This window comes from Eriocheir sinensis, unplaced genomic scaffold, assembly GCF_024679095.1.
Source record: "Eriocheir sinensis breed Jianghai 21 unplaced genomic scaffold, ASM2467909v1 Scaffold544, whole genome shotgun sequence".
NCBI classification, from domain to species: Eukaryota; Metazoa; Arthropoda; class Malacostraca; order Decapoda; family Varunidae; genus Eriocheir; species Eriocheir sinensis.
Window position 1 is genome coordinate 138,508 of NW_026111881.1, and position 11,727 is coordinate 150,234.

Consider the following 11,727-nt stretch of genomic DNA (forward strand, 5'->3'; position numbering starts at 1 on the left):
TCTCCTTACATTTCCTACAAACTCACTATTGGCTCCACCCACGTCATGCACACTCCCATTTATCCAGTCTAATTCCCTCGGGTCTACCTGGAAATCTTCCCATCTGATATTCCTCAACCTCCGTTTCTTTCTTTCCCTCTTCACTTCACCTCCATTTCAGCAAACTTAGTCTTGTTCTTGGTTCGGGAGGTAATTTTCCCTTTCGGATCCAACTACAGCCTTTGTAACGGCTTACTCCCTCAGGGCCAATACCCTGAAAATCCAAAAATAAAATATAACCATTTGAAAGAGCCCGTATAGAGGCACAGATGGGGACATCTACAGGAGTCTGCAGTGTACTCAGACCTAGCAAGAATTCTATCACCCTTTCTACATTCCCCTCTAGCATCCTATTGCATACTTATGTTCCTAATTCCTGTGTCATTATTTCTACCAAACTCTGCCTATCCCTATCATACCTAGGACACTCTAGTAGTATATGTTCTACTGTCTCGTCAACCCCCCTTCACACATACGGCATACGTTGCATAAAAAAAAGGAGAGGGGCTTTTCCTTTTTCGAGTGGTGATTCCTCCGTACGTTTCACTCATACTGGATACAAGAGTGATTTCGGTGTTCACATTGACTCCCATCACATAACATTTAGCTCAAATTAAAAAAAAAAAAAACGAACTTTTCTTTATCAGCAAGTTACTTGGGAAATATTTACCTGTAGTTAAGTCTCTCCTCAAAAGTTTTCTGTCCTGTCATGTACTTCATTGTGTCCTCAACTAAATGCTTTGGTATTTTTCATCACGAGTAAAGTTCGCCTATGGTAGGTTTAGACTCAAATATATGCTTTTCCAATTAACAGTTTCACTTGATGGTCGTTTAAGGAGTATATTCTCGGGAATATTGTTTGAGACGCGAATTAAATGTCGGGATGATAAACCTGTGTTGGTTTGTTCTGGCGGTAGAGGGCGTGCAGGCAGGCAGCGGGCCTCACTTGGCCCGTGGAACTTTTTACATTATTGATTCATGTACTCACTTGCAGAGCTTCATGATGATTTTGAGAGTAATAAAAATCTGAATTTTGCTATTATTCTAAGGGCAGTAGCGTGCGGCCTAGTGATTGAAGAATAACTTATTTGTACATAAGGATAATTTTTTGGAGTGCGCGTGTGGAGCCTGCAGAGATGTGGGTGGCCGGGTTGCTGCGGAAAGCATACTTACCTGGCACAGGAGATACCGTGATCATGAAGGCGGTTTTCCCAGGGCGAGGCCCGCCATTGCACTCCGGCGGTGCTGACCCCTGCGATTAACCCAAATGTGGTTAACTCGAGTGCGAAATTTTTGATAGCGGGGGATTGCGTTCGCGCATCCCCCTTCCTAATACACACCACAATTATATACTAGGTAGGAGTATAGGTGTACGGTTATATGCAACACCTGTCACGTTTGTCTTTGGTGTTTTAATGTTACAGTTGTGATATAAAGAGGGTTTGCATATCACTTGGTAATGTCTAATTTTCCTTTGATATTCAAACAAGCCAGTTTTGATAAAAGGGGAATGTATTTCACAAGCTAATGTCTAATTTTCCTTTGATATTCAAATATGCTAGTTTTGATAAAAGGGGAGTGTATTTCGCAAGCTATGATTTTGACTTTCATTCAGAACACGATTTGTTGTGAATTTCCTTTGCTATGGGTAGGGGCTCATAATTTTTTATAGTCAATCCAGGAGAAACTGTCGGATTGGGGGGGTTCTGCGGGGGTCTCCTTCCGTACCATCCTGTATCTCTGTCTCCAGTTGTGGGATTGAGTCAAGGTGTTCATTGGACCACCATTAGCCTCCCTTCATTTCCCCCCCCTCTCTCTCTCTCTCTCTCTCTCTCTCTCTCTCTCTCTCTCTCTCTCTCTCTCTCTCTCTCTCTCTCTCTCTCTCTCTCTCTCTCTCTCTCTCTCTCTCTCTCTCTCTCTCTCTCACCGTGTACCGTGTACCAGCGACGGGCCAGATTTGTGGCTTTACCGTGTACCAGCGACGGGCCAAATTTGTGGCTTTACCGTGTAGCAGCGACGGGCCAAATTTGTGGCTTTACCGTGTAGCAGCGACGGGTGAAATTTTTGCCATGATACAAACCCCCCAAAATAGATGATACATAAACTGATCACAAATGCGTTGATATATATTATGAAATGGTTTGCGTGAGTGATGATTTTTTCTCATTATTTTCGCTTAGAGGGACCTTTAAAAAGCATGATCCCCGCAGCTACCATGTTAAAAAGAACAGTAGCACATTCTGACCTAGCCTTCCTTAAATGTAGTCATTTATTCCTCGTTCTTTTTGCCTTCTCCCCTCCCAAGGTGCAGGACTTTACACTTTTCTTCATTGACTTGTAGCAGCCACTTTTTGTTCCGCTCCTGTAGCTTGGTGATGTCTTGTAGGAAATCCGTAGTCAAGGGGTTAAATATATAGCTATTCATTTTCATTCTTTGCCTTTTCGTATCACAAAAAATAAAGAATAGATGAATAAGATGACAGTTGCACACCTTGACCTAGCCTTCCTTAATATATAGTCATTCATTCCTTGTTCTTCCCTTTCTCGTGACATAAAAAAACTAATGAATAAAACGACTCCAGCACACCCTGACCCCAACACTCCCTTTGGTGGATAGGCACTGGGGCAGCGTCCGCGTTCAGGGCAAAAGTCGCGGGTCGGCAGTCCTCCACCTGACCTCCAAGTACCACGTAGGTGACCTCCATCATCTGACCTCACCGCCAATGCCCGCCTTCCGCCTCATGAACCGAGCAACCTGGCATGGACACAACGGCTCGACCGTGACCTTCGCGACCTGTGTGTGGTTGATGTTCCGGGAGGGCGGCGACAACTCTGGGGTGGCGGTGCTGGAGGTGACGGTGCCCACGGGCTACGGCACGCCGGCGGAGGCGCTGCGGAGGCTGGTGGTGGAGGGGAAAGCGCCGAACCTGCGCCGGTCGGACTTAACGGAGCGGAGGATTACGTTCTTTGAAAAGGTGGAGTTTGAGGGAGGGAAGAACTGACCGCATTTTTTCCTTTCCTTTTTTTTTTTTTTTTTTTTTTTACCAGGAAGAGCATGTGGTCAGGATGAAATAAAGAAGAGGATAAAAGATCTTGGTGTGTGCCTTGGTTTTGGTATTGGCATATGTAATCTACTTTAAGGCCTATTTACTCCAGCTCTGTATTCATTCCCATTTAGTGCTTGGGTAATGTATTTCTCCGTCCCCACAGTTTATTTTCTTATTGTCTAGGGGGAGGCCGGCAGGTACCGCCCCCTTCCCTTGTTGTGCATTCATTCCTACCATTGTATCTTTTTAGTTTCAAGGTGCTACCTACACATGTATTACTAGTTGTATAATCACATTCTGCCCTGCCTGGGGGTTGGGATGGCATGTTCCTCCCTTCGCCCTTGTTTTGTACCTGCAACAATAAACTATCAATCAACCAATCTTGTAGGAAAAGTATGTGTGTTTGTATTTACTCACCAATCTCAGTTAGTGTGTTTAGGCCATTAGTTTTTTTTTTTTTTTTCTTATTTTTCCTGACTGCAAAGTGTGATTGGCCTACTAATGTTGCTGGTTTTTATTCCCCACTTCTGATTTCTAGTAGTGTGTGAGGCCCATTATTTATTATTACTTGGAGTGACCTCACGCCACGATGACGAGGCTAAGTGTCCGGCCCTGAGCGGGAAGCTGCCCCGTGGCCTGGCCAGGGGCTTGAGGACCGTCCACCACCCGTTCGCGGGGCGTGGCGGGCCGAGCACAGGCCGAGTGGTGGAGGACTATAGAGGATCTTCCTTTTTTTGATACTCCTTCCGTTTGGGAGGAAATAATACCTAATATCTGCGACTTCCCAATTTGGGTGTTATGAGCACTCGAGCATGAAGAATATTTTGTGGTGAGGCTGTGTTGGGCTGGCGGCGGTAAGGGAGGCGTTCGGTTGGCGGGCACAGGGCTTCTCGGCCTTTTGGCTAAGATCAAAGTGTAGTAAAAGTTCTTATCAGCTTAATATCTGTTACGATACCCATGTAGGATCTACGATATTAATCTGATTTTTGGACTAAGGGCTTGCTCCACCTTTGCCGCGGATCGGCCCGGTATTGCAGTAACTCCGGGATCGGTCTACTCCCCCAGGGGAGGAATCAGTAAACGATAATGATAATGTTATAAGGTGGATGAAGGAGACATGATTCATGCGTTAATGCTTGGGCTTTGCTTTGTACGGATCAGCTCTGTAATTTCGTGTCTCTGGAGTAGCCAGAAACTTGACATATATTATACTAAGATGAGGGCCATTTCCTGTGGGGTTGCTTCACCTCTGTCACGAATCAGCCCGGTCTTGCAATTCCGGGATCATTTTTACTTCCCCGGGGGTGGAAAAAAAAACAAGATGAATACGGGTATTAGACCATCGTGTGTTGCTCACCACGGCCTGATCACGAACTAGACTTATCGCTATCACCCTCCCGATTGTAGGATCTACGATATTAATCTGATTTTTGGACTAAGGGCTTGCTCTACCTTTGCCGCGGATCGGCCCGGTATTGCAGTAACTCCGGGATCGGTCTACTCCCCCAGGGGAGGAATCAGTAAACGATAATGATAATGTTATAAGGTGGATGGAGGAGGCATGATTCATGCGTTAATGCTTGAGCTTTGCCTTCCACGGATCAGCTCTGTAATTTCGTGTGTCTGGGATAGCCAGAAACTTGACATATATTATGCTAAGATGAGGGCCATATGCTGTGAGGTTGCTTCACCTTTGTCAGGAATCAGCCCGATCTTCTCGCAACACCGGGATCATTTTCACTTCCCCAGGGGTGGAAGAAACCAGATCAATACGGGTATTAGTCCATAGTGTGCTTTTCACCACGGCCTGATCACGAACTGGACTTATCGCTATCACCCTCCCGATTAGAGCATCTTCAAAGATTTACCCCTAGTATCACTAGGGGAAACAGGCCCTTGCACGGGCCATTGCCAAAGGCAAGGGTGCCGACAGACCGACTCTATCGGCGATCGAAATCTAGCCGTCCAAGTTGGTCTGTCGACGAGGACTGGCCTGTCTCTGACCGATTAGAGCAAACTCAGTATAGTTAATCTCAGGGTATTGCTAGATGTGTAGGTGTGAGTGTCTAGAGACAGAGTAACCTTGAAGCTGCATCAGGGATTTTTTTTCTTTAAGTGCTGATTCCTTCCCTGCGCTTCGCTCATACTACAAGTGTCCTTTGTGTTCCTACTGATTCATCACTTTATATTTAACTTCATTTTTCAAGTGCCATCTTTTCTTGTTCAAGTAATACCTTTGGAAATGTTCACATGTCTAAGATACTCCTCAAAAGTTTTGTCCCATCAGCAACTTCAGGGTATGCTCAACTAAAATGTTTTGTTTTTATTTCTTCATGAGTAAAGTTAAAATATTGTTGGTTCAGACACAAATATATTCTTTTTACAGCCCCACTTAATGCTCGTTTAGCGAGTAGATTCTGGGAAATCTTGTTTAAGAGGCGAATTATATAAATATACCTTAGTTGGCTCTGGCGGTAGAGGGTGTGCAGACAGGTAGTGGGCCTCACTTGTCCCATGAAACCGCATTTTGACCATATTGGGTCCCATAGGCACTCCTGCGGAGCTTTTTCAATGTTTTTTTGTAGTGCGGCGACGGCTTGATGAGCGAGTCTCCCATAACCCATTCAGCGAATGGGGTACCTCTTTGGCCGACTCGGTAAGGAGTGGCTCTCCCGTCATGCTGGTCGCGGATTCAATCCCAGGAATCCGGGGAATACCCTCTCCTTGTTGTGATTAATTTCTCGTGTGTTTCGATACACGCAGAGGACGTGTGGGACCAAGAGAGAGTAATAGAAAAAGAGAATAGAAAATCTCTTCATTAAATTTTGACCATTGCACTCCGGCGGTGCTGACCCCTGTGATTAACCCAAATGTGGTTAAAACTCCAGTGCGAAATTTTTGATAGCGGGGGATTGCGTTCGCGCATCACCCTAATAACCTTATTATGTTACATTATTATAGGTAGTATGGGTGGGTGGGTACAGTGTACTCTGCATCTCTCCAGGAGATAAAAGGTTAAACCGGACTGGAACCTACCGAAGTATCATGCCACCATGCCAGAAAGCAAGGTAAAGTTGGTCTCCTTCACTCAGGGGTGTATAATGCTAAAAGCATCGTCGCGCTTCTTGAAGTCACTGTGTGTCCATGTCTCAGCAATACAATAAGGTAGGGAGCATATATATATATATATATATATATATATATATATATATATATATATATATATATATATATATATATATATATATAATTTAAATCATTAGATATTTTACTCTTGATATAACACTTAAATAATTTTTAAATACGGTATATTTAATTTTGATTTAAATCATGATTTTTTGTTTACTCCTGATTTAAATCGATTTAAATCAACCCTATAGTTGGTACCCATCACGGTGAGTGTAGCGGCTGTGGAATCGCCTACTTATTTTACACCTATGAATAATCGACCTGAATGATCGACATTCGGTACTAAAGCATATTGGCAAGAATTAGGTAGTGTGTAAAACATACCCTGGGAAAACGTCATCTCTATGCGACGCTTTGTTAAAAAGTTATTAACAAAAAACAGTGTTACGCTGGCTCTGATTTTCATAGTAGGTATTTACTCTATCTCTGTATTCATTCCCATCTAGTGCTTGGGCAATGTTCTCCGTCCCCACATTTTATTGTCTTATTGTCCAGGGGGAGGTACTGCCCCCTCCCTTGTTGTGCTTTCCTTCCTACCATTGTATCTTTTTAATTTCATGGTGCTACCTACACATGTATTAATAGTTGTATAATCTCACTCTGTCCTGCCTGGGGGTAGGGATGGCATGTTCCTCCCTTCTCCCTTGTTGTTTACCTGCAACAATAATCTATCAATCAATCAGGAACATAGATTAGATGTAGTGTTAAGAGACACCTGTCAAGTTGTCATTTGATGTTGCCAGAGTTGAAAATTGTTCATGCCATATGAATTTGTGAAATTAATATTTTTCTTATTTTCTAATAGCCATAGTACCTGCTCGAGATAAAGCAGAAGGGGCAAGGTTTACAGATGATAAGACATCTGCTGGTACATGATCGAAGCAGCTAGCTATAGAATACACATAAATATATTCCGCGCCACCACTGTTGCACAGAATTCATGGTTTTCAACTGTGATGAGTTTCTTTTCGCAGACTGATGAACTATAATGTGACTTGCCAAATTAATTACTCCTGCTCCTTTAGACCATCGTTGAATCCCCCTAAATGTTCAGTTACTCTTTCAAAAGTTTTGTCTATTAAGTAACTCAATGGTATTCTCAACTAAAAAGTTTTCATTTTTCGTCACGATTAAAGTGGGTATTACTCACAAACATATATATTATTTACCTATTGATTGTGCTATGTAGTGCTCGTGTAACGGGTCTTTAGACGGTATTGGGTGTCTTGAGCACTCATGTGGGGTTTGTTTAACTTTTTCTGACAATACCCCAAATATGAATTTTTATTTTAGGCGTAGGGTAGCAGCGCTCAGGCCGGTGTCTGCAGTGTATCAGTCTCGAACATGAGGAATATTTTGTGGTGAGCGTGTGTGTAGCTGGCGGCGGTAAAGGGGGCGTTCGGTTGGTGGGCGGCATCGCTTCTCGGCCTTTTGGCTAAGATCAAAGTGTAGTATCTGTTCTTATCAGCTTAATATCTGATACGATCCCCATGTGGGATCTACGATATTAATCTGATTTTTGGACTATGGCGAAGTGCTAGGGGCTTGCTCCACCTTTGCCGCGGATCGGCCCGGTATTGCAGTACCTCCGGGATCGGTCCACTCCCTCAGGGGAGGAATAAACTCTCATGATAGTTGCTATACTGTGAGGCAGTGTTCTTGGGTATCGGCCGCCATCGTGCTCTGACGGGCTCTGAAGGCTTCGTCACGGCTCCTGGAGGTGATGCAGAACGCTCCTCCTCCACACTGACCACATGCCGCAACACAGTCTTCTGCAGGGAGCATAGCGTGTTGTGTGATATGACTAGTAGGGATGGGGGAACCGAGTATACTTTCTGCAAACCGAGTAATTCGATTTTGATTACTCTTCAAAAGTATTCATGAATACTTTTCATTGATTGATGAAAAATACTTTCATGACTCCGAAAGACGCCTCACCACTGCACTCTTTATATCCTGTGGGCAATAGCTAGGATGGTAGAGAAAAAATCTACAATAAGCATGTATCAATCTGGACTATCAGTCACCGTCCACGCTGGCCTGTGGTAACTTTGTGAGTCCGACGCTGCGATGCCAGTCTGCGAACTTGTTACACCAACCAACAAACGGTGCATAAAAAAAAGAAAAAGGGCTTTTCCTTTTTCGAGTGGTGATTCCTCCGTATGTTTCACTCATACTGGATACAAGAATGATTTCGGTGTTCACACTGACTCCCATCACACTACATTTAGCTCAAATGTTCAAATATGATCTCTTCTTTATCAGCAGTTAAGTTCCTTTGGAAATATTTACCAGTAGTTAAGTCTCTCCTCAAAGGTTTTCTGTCCTGTCATGAACTTCATGGTATTCTTAACTAAATGCTTTGTTATTTTTCATCACGAGTAAAGTTCGCCTATGGTAGATTTAGACTCATATATATGATTTTCCAATTAACAGTTTCACTTGATGGTCGTTTAAGGAGTATATTATCGGGAATCTTGTTTGAGACGCGAATTAAATGTCGGGATGATAAACCTGTGTTGGTTTGTTCTGGCGGTAGAGGGCGTGCAGGCAGGCAGCGGGCCTCACTTGGCCCTTGGAACTCTTTTTACATTATTAATTCATGTACTCACTTGCAGAGGTTTTTAATGTTTGTGAAAGTTATAAAAATCTGAATTTTGCTATTATTCTAAGGATAGTAGCGTGCGGCTTAGTGATTAAAAAATAACTTACTTGTTCATAAGAAAGAGTTTGTGGAGCGCGCGTGTGGAGCCTGTGGTGATGTGGGTGGCGGGGTTGTTGCGGAAAGCATACTTACCTGGCACAGGAGATACCGTGATCATAAAGGCGGTTTTCCCAGGGCGAGGCCCGCCATTGCACTCCGGCGGTGCTGACCCCTGCGATTAACCCAAATGTGGTTAACTCGAGTGCGAAATTTTTGATAGCGGGGGATTGCGTTCGCGCATCCCCCTAATAACCCCATGATGGTATGTTGTATGGAAGCATAGGTCGGCGGGCAGATGCAGTCTACTCAGCATCTCCAGGAGATAATAGGATAAATTCGCCTGAACCTACTGATGTATCATGCCACCATGTCAGAAAGCAGGGTAAAGTTGGGGTAGTAGTAGTAAATTTATTCTTATCCCCTTGTCTAGTTCCAACAGCATCGTCGCGCTTATTGAAGTCACCGAGTCGATGTCTCACAGCCACCACAACGTGGCAACATGGGAAAAATTCGCTGCCACATGTCAGAATGTATACAAATCGTTGTTATATATAATCCTAAACATCGACACTCATTGTACTATGTAGCTTCCTTTACTATATACAGAATATATAAAATATCACTTTCAAATAGCACATGGATGGGAAATAAGAGAGAGACGCATGTACGAAGGTTGATTTGGCAGAATGGCGGGAGAGAGAGCGCGTTCCTTTCCATAATGATCTCCCCTCCTCCCCCATCTATCCCCATCCTCCTCTCCTCCCTCCCTCCTCAAAATATCCTGCGTATGTGAAGAATGAAAGGAAGAAAGGAGAAAGTGAAAGGGAAAAAGCAAGAAATAAGGAAATAAAGAGAAGAAGAATGAAAGAGAAAGAAAAGGGATGTCAAGAATGACATAAAGAGAGAAAGAAACAAACAAAGAGAGAAGGAAGGAGAAAGAGAAAAAGAAAAAAGAGAAGAAGAATGCGAGAAAGAAAGGAAGAAAACGGAAATAAAGAAAGCAAAATAAAGAGAGAAAGAAAAAGAAAAAATGAAAGATAAATAAATAAATAAAGGAGAAATAGAGAAAAAAAAGGGAAAGGAAGAAAAAGGAAAAATGAAAGAGAGAAAAGGTTGAAAGATAGAAGAAGAATGAAAGAGAGAAAGAAGGAAGAAGAATGAAAAAGAGAAAAGGGAGAAAGAAACAAAGAAAGTAAAGAGAAAGATAAAAAGAAAAAAAAGAGGAAGAAAAAAGAAAAAGAAACACGAATGAAGGAGAAAGAGAAAAAGGAGAAAGAGAAAGGAAAGAAGAAATAAAGATAGGAAAACAGGAAGAGAGTAAGAAAGGAAGAAATAGAGAATTACTATTGAAATGGTTCGCCAAAGACAATTTCAGAAAGTTTAACACACACACTTATTATTATTATTATTATTATTATTATTTTTTTTTTCATCTTACATAGTACATGTACAATCATGTCGATGAGCGCACGCACAAATTGAATTTGCCTCGCGACAGTCTCCACCAACAGTCTCTCATTATGTCAATCATCTCATTATGGCAATCAATATCGTTTTCCTTTTTACGGCTTCTTGTATTCAACCGGCATGTTTTGCTACACGAAGTTCAGTAGTTTCACGGAGCGCTTATATCATTTTGGGGGATGAGCACACTTATGTACAAGATCACAAACACTCACATTGACATTGACCCACAAACATACCTACACAAGGCAAACAGTCAACGTACTCGTAACACACACATCCATAAATACCAAACATATCACACTATAACACTGACGCATACAAACACTCATACTTTCCACGCACCATACGTGACTGGAACAGCCTCCCTCAACAGATTTTAGACTGCGATACAATAGACTCATTCAAAAAACAAATACATACTCACTTGTCACCACAACACACCAACACTAACAATTACACTTGATTCACTTCCCTCCCCTGCACACTCGGCTCCCCCGTCCCCCCAACAGCCAACAAATATGCGTGTTATGCACCATACAGGTGCCCTGCGCATTATTAACCAGATCCAGATTTAATTATATGTTATTGATAGTACGAGTGTCTAATTTTCTCTGGAACCCCCAGTCTCGTGTATTATTATTATTTTTTTTTCTGATAGACCGTCTTATAATAGATAACTACTAATGAAACAACAACAATAAAACCCTCCACCTGAAGTATGGCCTGCATGTTGAGACCGTAGTTGTGTATAACAGCGGGTGGCTGGAGTGGCGGAGGGTTTGCGGGCATGAAGGGCGCGCCTGTTGTCTTGATGACGAATTAGCCGCTTCCGTCAGTGTGTCGGGAAATGACGTCCAACAGTAAACAGTGCCACTATGCGCCTGGACAACAGGCCAGCATGTGCAGTAGGCGCCGCGGCCTTCTAGCTCGGATGTGACCCGGCTGTTGGTGTTCAGCGCGAGACAGTTTGGCGGAGATTCTGCTGCGTTGTGGCAACTCTGGTTTCCCTTCAAAACGCATAAATCTTTCGCCTTTTACTAAAGATTTCCGTGGAGGGGAACAACTCAATGAGTCTTACATAATTTTTTCTTGGCCCACCTAGTGGGCCTAGTATTACGCCATGATTATATACGAATTATCATCCGTGTGCAGGGTTGAAAAAAAAACATCACCCAACCCACTTTTTTTTTTTTTTTGGGGGGGGGGTAATTTTTGAGGTTTTATTCTTTTTTTTTTTTATTCTTCGTATTTATATGTAAATCAATTTAAATAAACAATTGA

At 42.9% G+C, this 11,727-nt stretch overlaps 5 non-coding genes and 1 pseudogene across 5 annotated transcripts; all 6 read left to right on the forward strand.

Annotated features, from left to right (window-relative positions):
* The first annotated feature begins 1,204 nt into the window (after positions 1–1,204).
* On the forward strand, positions 1,205–1,367 carry LOC126993036 (U1 spliceosomal RNA). Its single transcript, XR_007747269.1, has one exon. It is a non-coding gene; the product is annotated as a U1 spliceosomal RNA (small nuclear RNA).
* Positions 1,368–3,601: 2,234 nt separating this feature from the next.
* On the forward strand, positions 3,602–3,793 carry LOC126993039 (small nucleolar RNA U3). Its single transcript, XR_007747272.1, has one exon. It is a non-coding gene; the product is annotated as a small nucleolar RNA U3 (small nucleolar RNA).
* Positions 3,794–3,968: 175 nt separating this feature from the next.
* Positions 3,969–4,148, forward strand: LOC126993034 (U2 spliceosomal RNA; annotated as a pseudogene).
* Positions 4,149–7,690: 3,542 nt separating this feature from the next.
* LOC126993029 (U2 spliceosomal RNA) lies at positions 7,691–7,883 on the forward strand. Its single transcript, XR_007747265.1, has one exon. It is a non-coding gene; the product is annotated as a U2 spliceosomal RNA (small nuclear RNA).
* A 1,181-nt stretch (positions 7,884–9,064) lies between these two features.
* On the forward strand, positions 9,065–9,227 carry LOC126993043 (U1 spliceosomal RNA). The gene has a single exon (XR_007747276.1). It is a non-coding gene; the product is annotated as a U1 spliceosomal RNA (small nuclear RNA).
* Positions 9,228–11,439: 2,212 nt separating this feature from the next.
* Positions 11,440–11,555, forward strand: LOC126993041 (U5 spliceosomal RNA). The gene has a single exon (XR_007747274.1). It is a non-coding gene; the product is annotated as a U5 spliceosomal RNA (small nuclear RNA).
* The last annotated feature ends 172 nt before the right edge of the window (positions 11,556–11,727 follow it).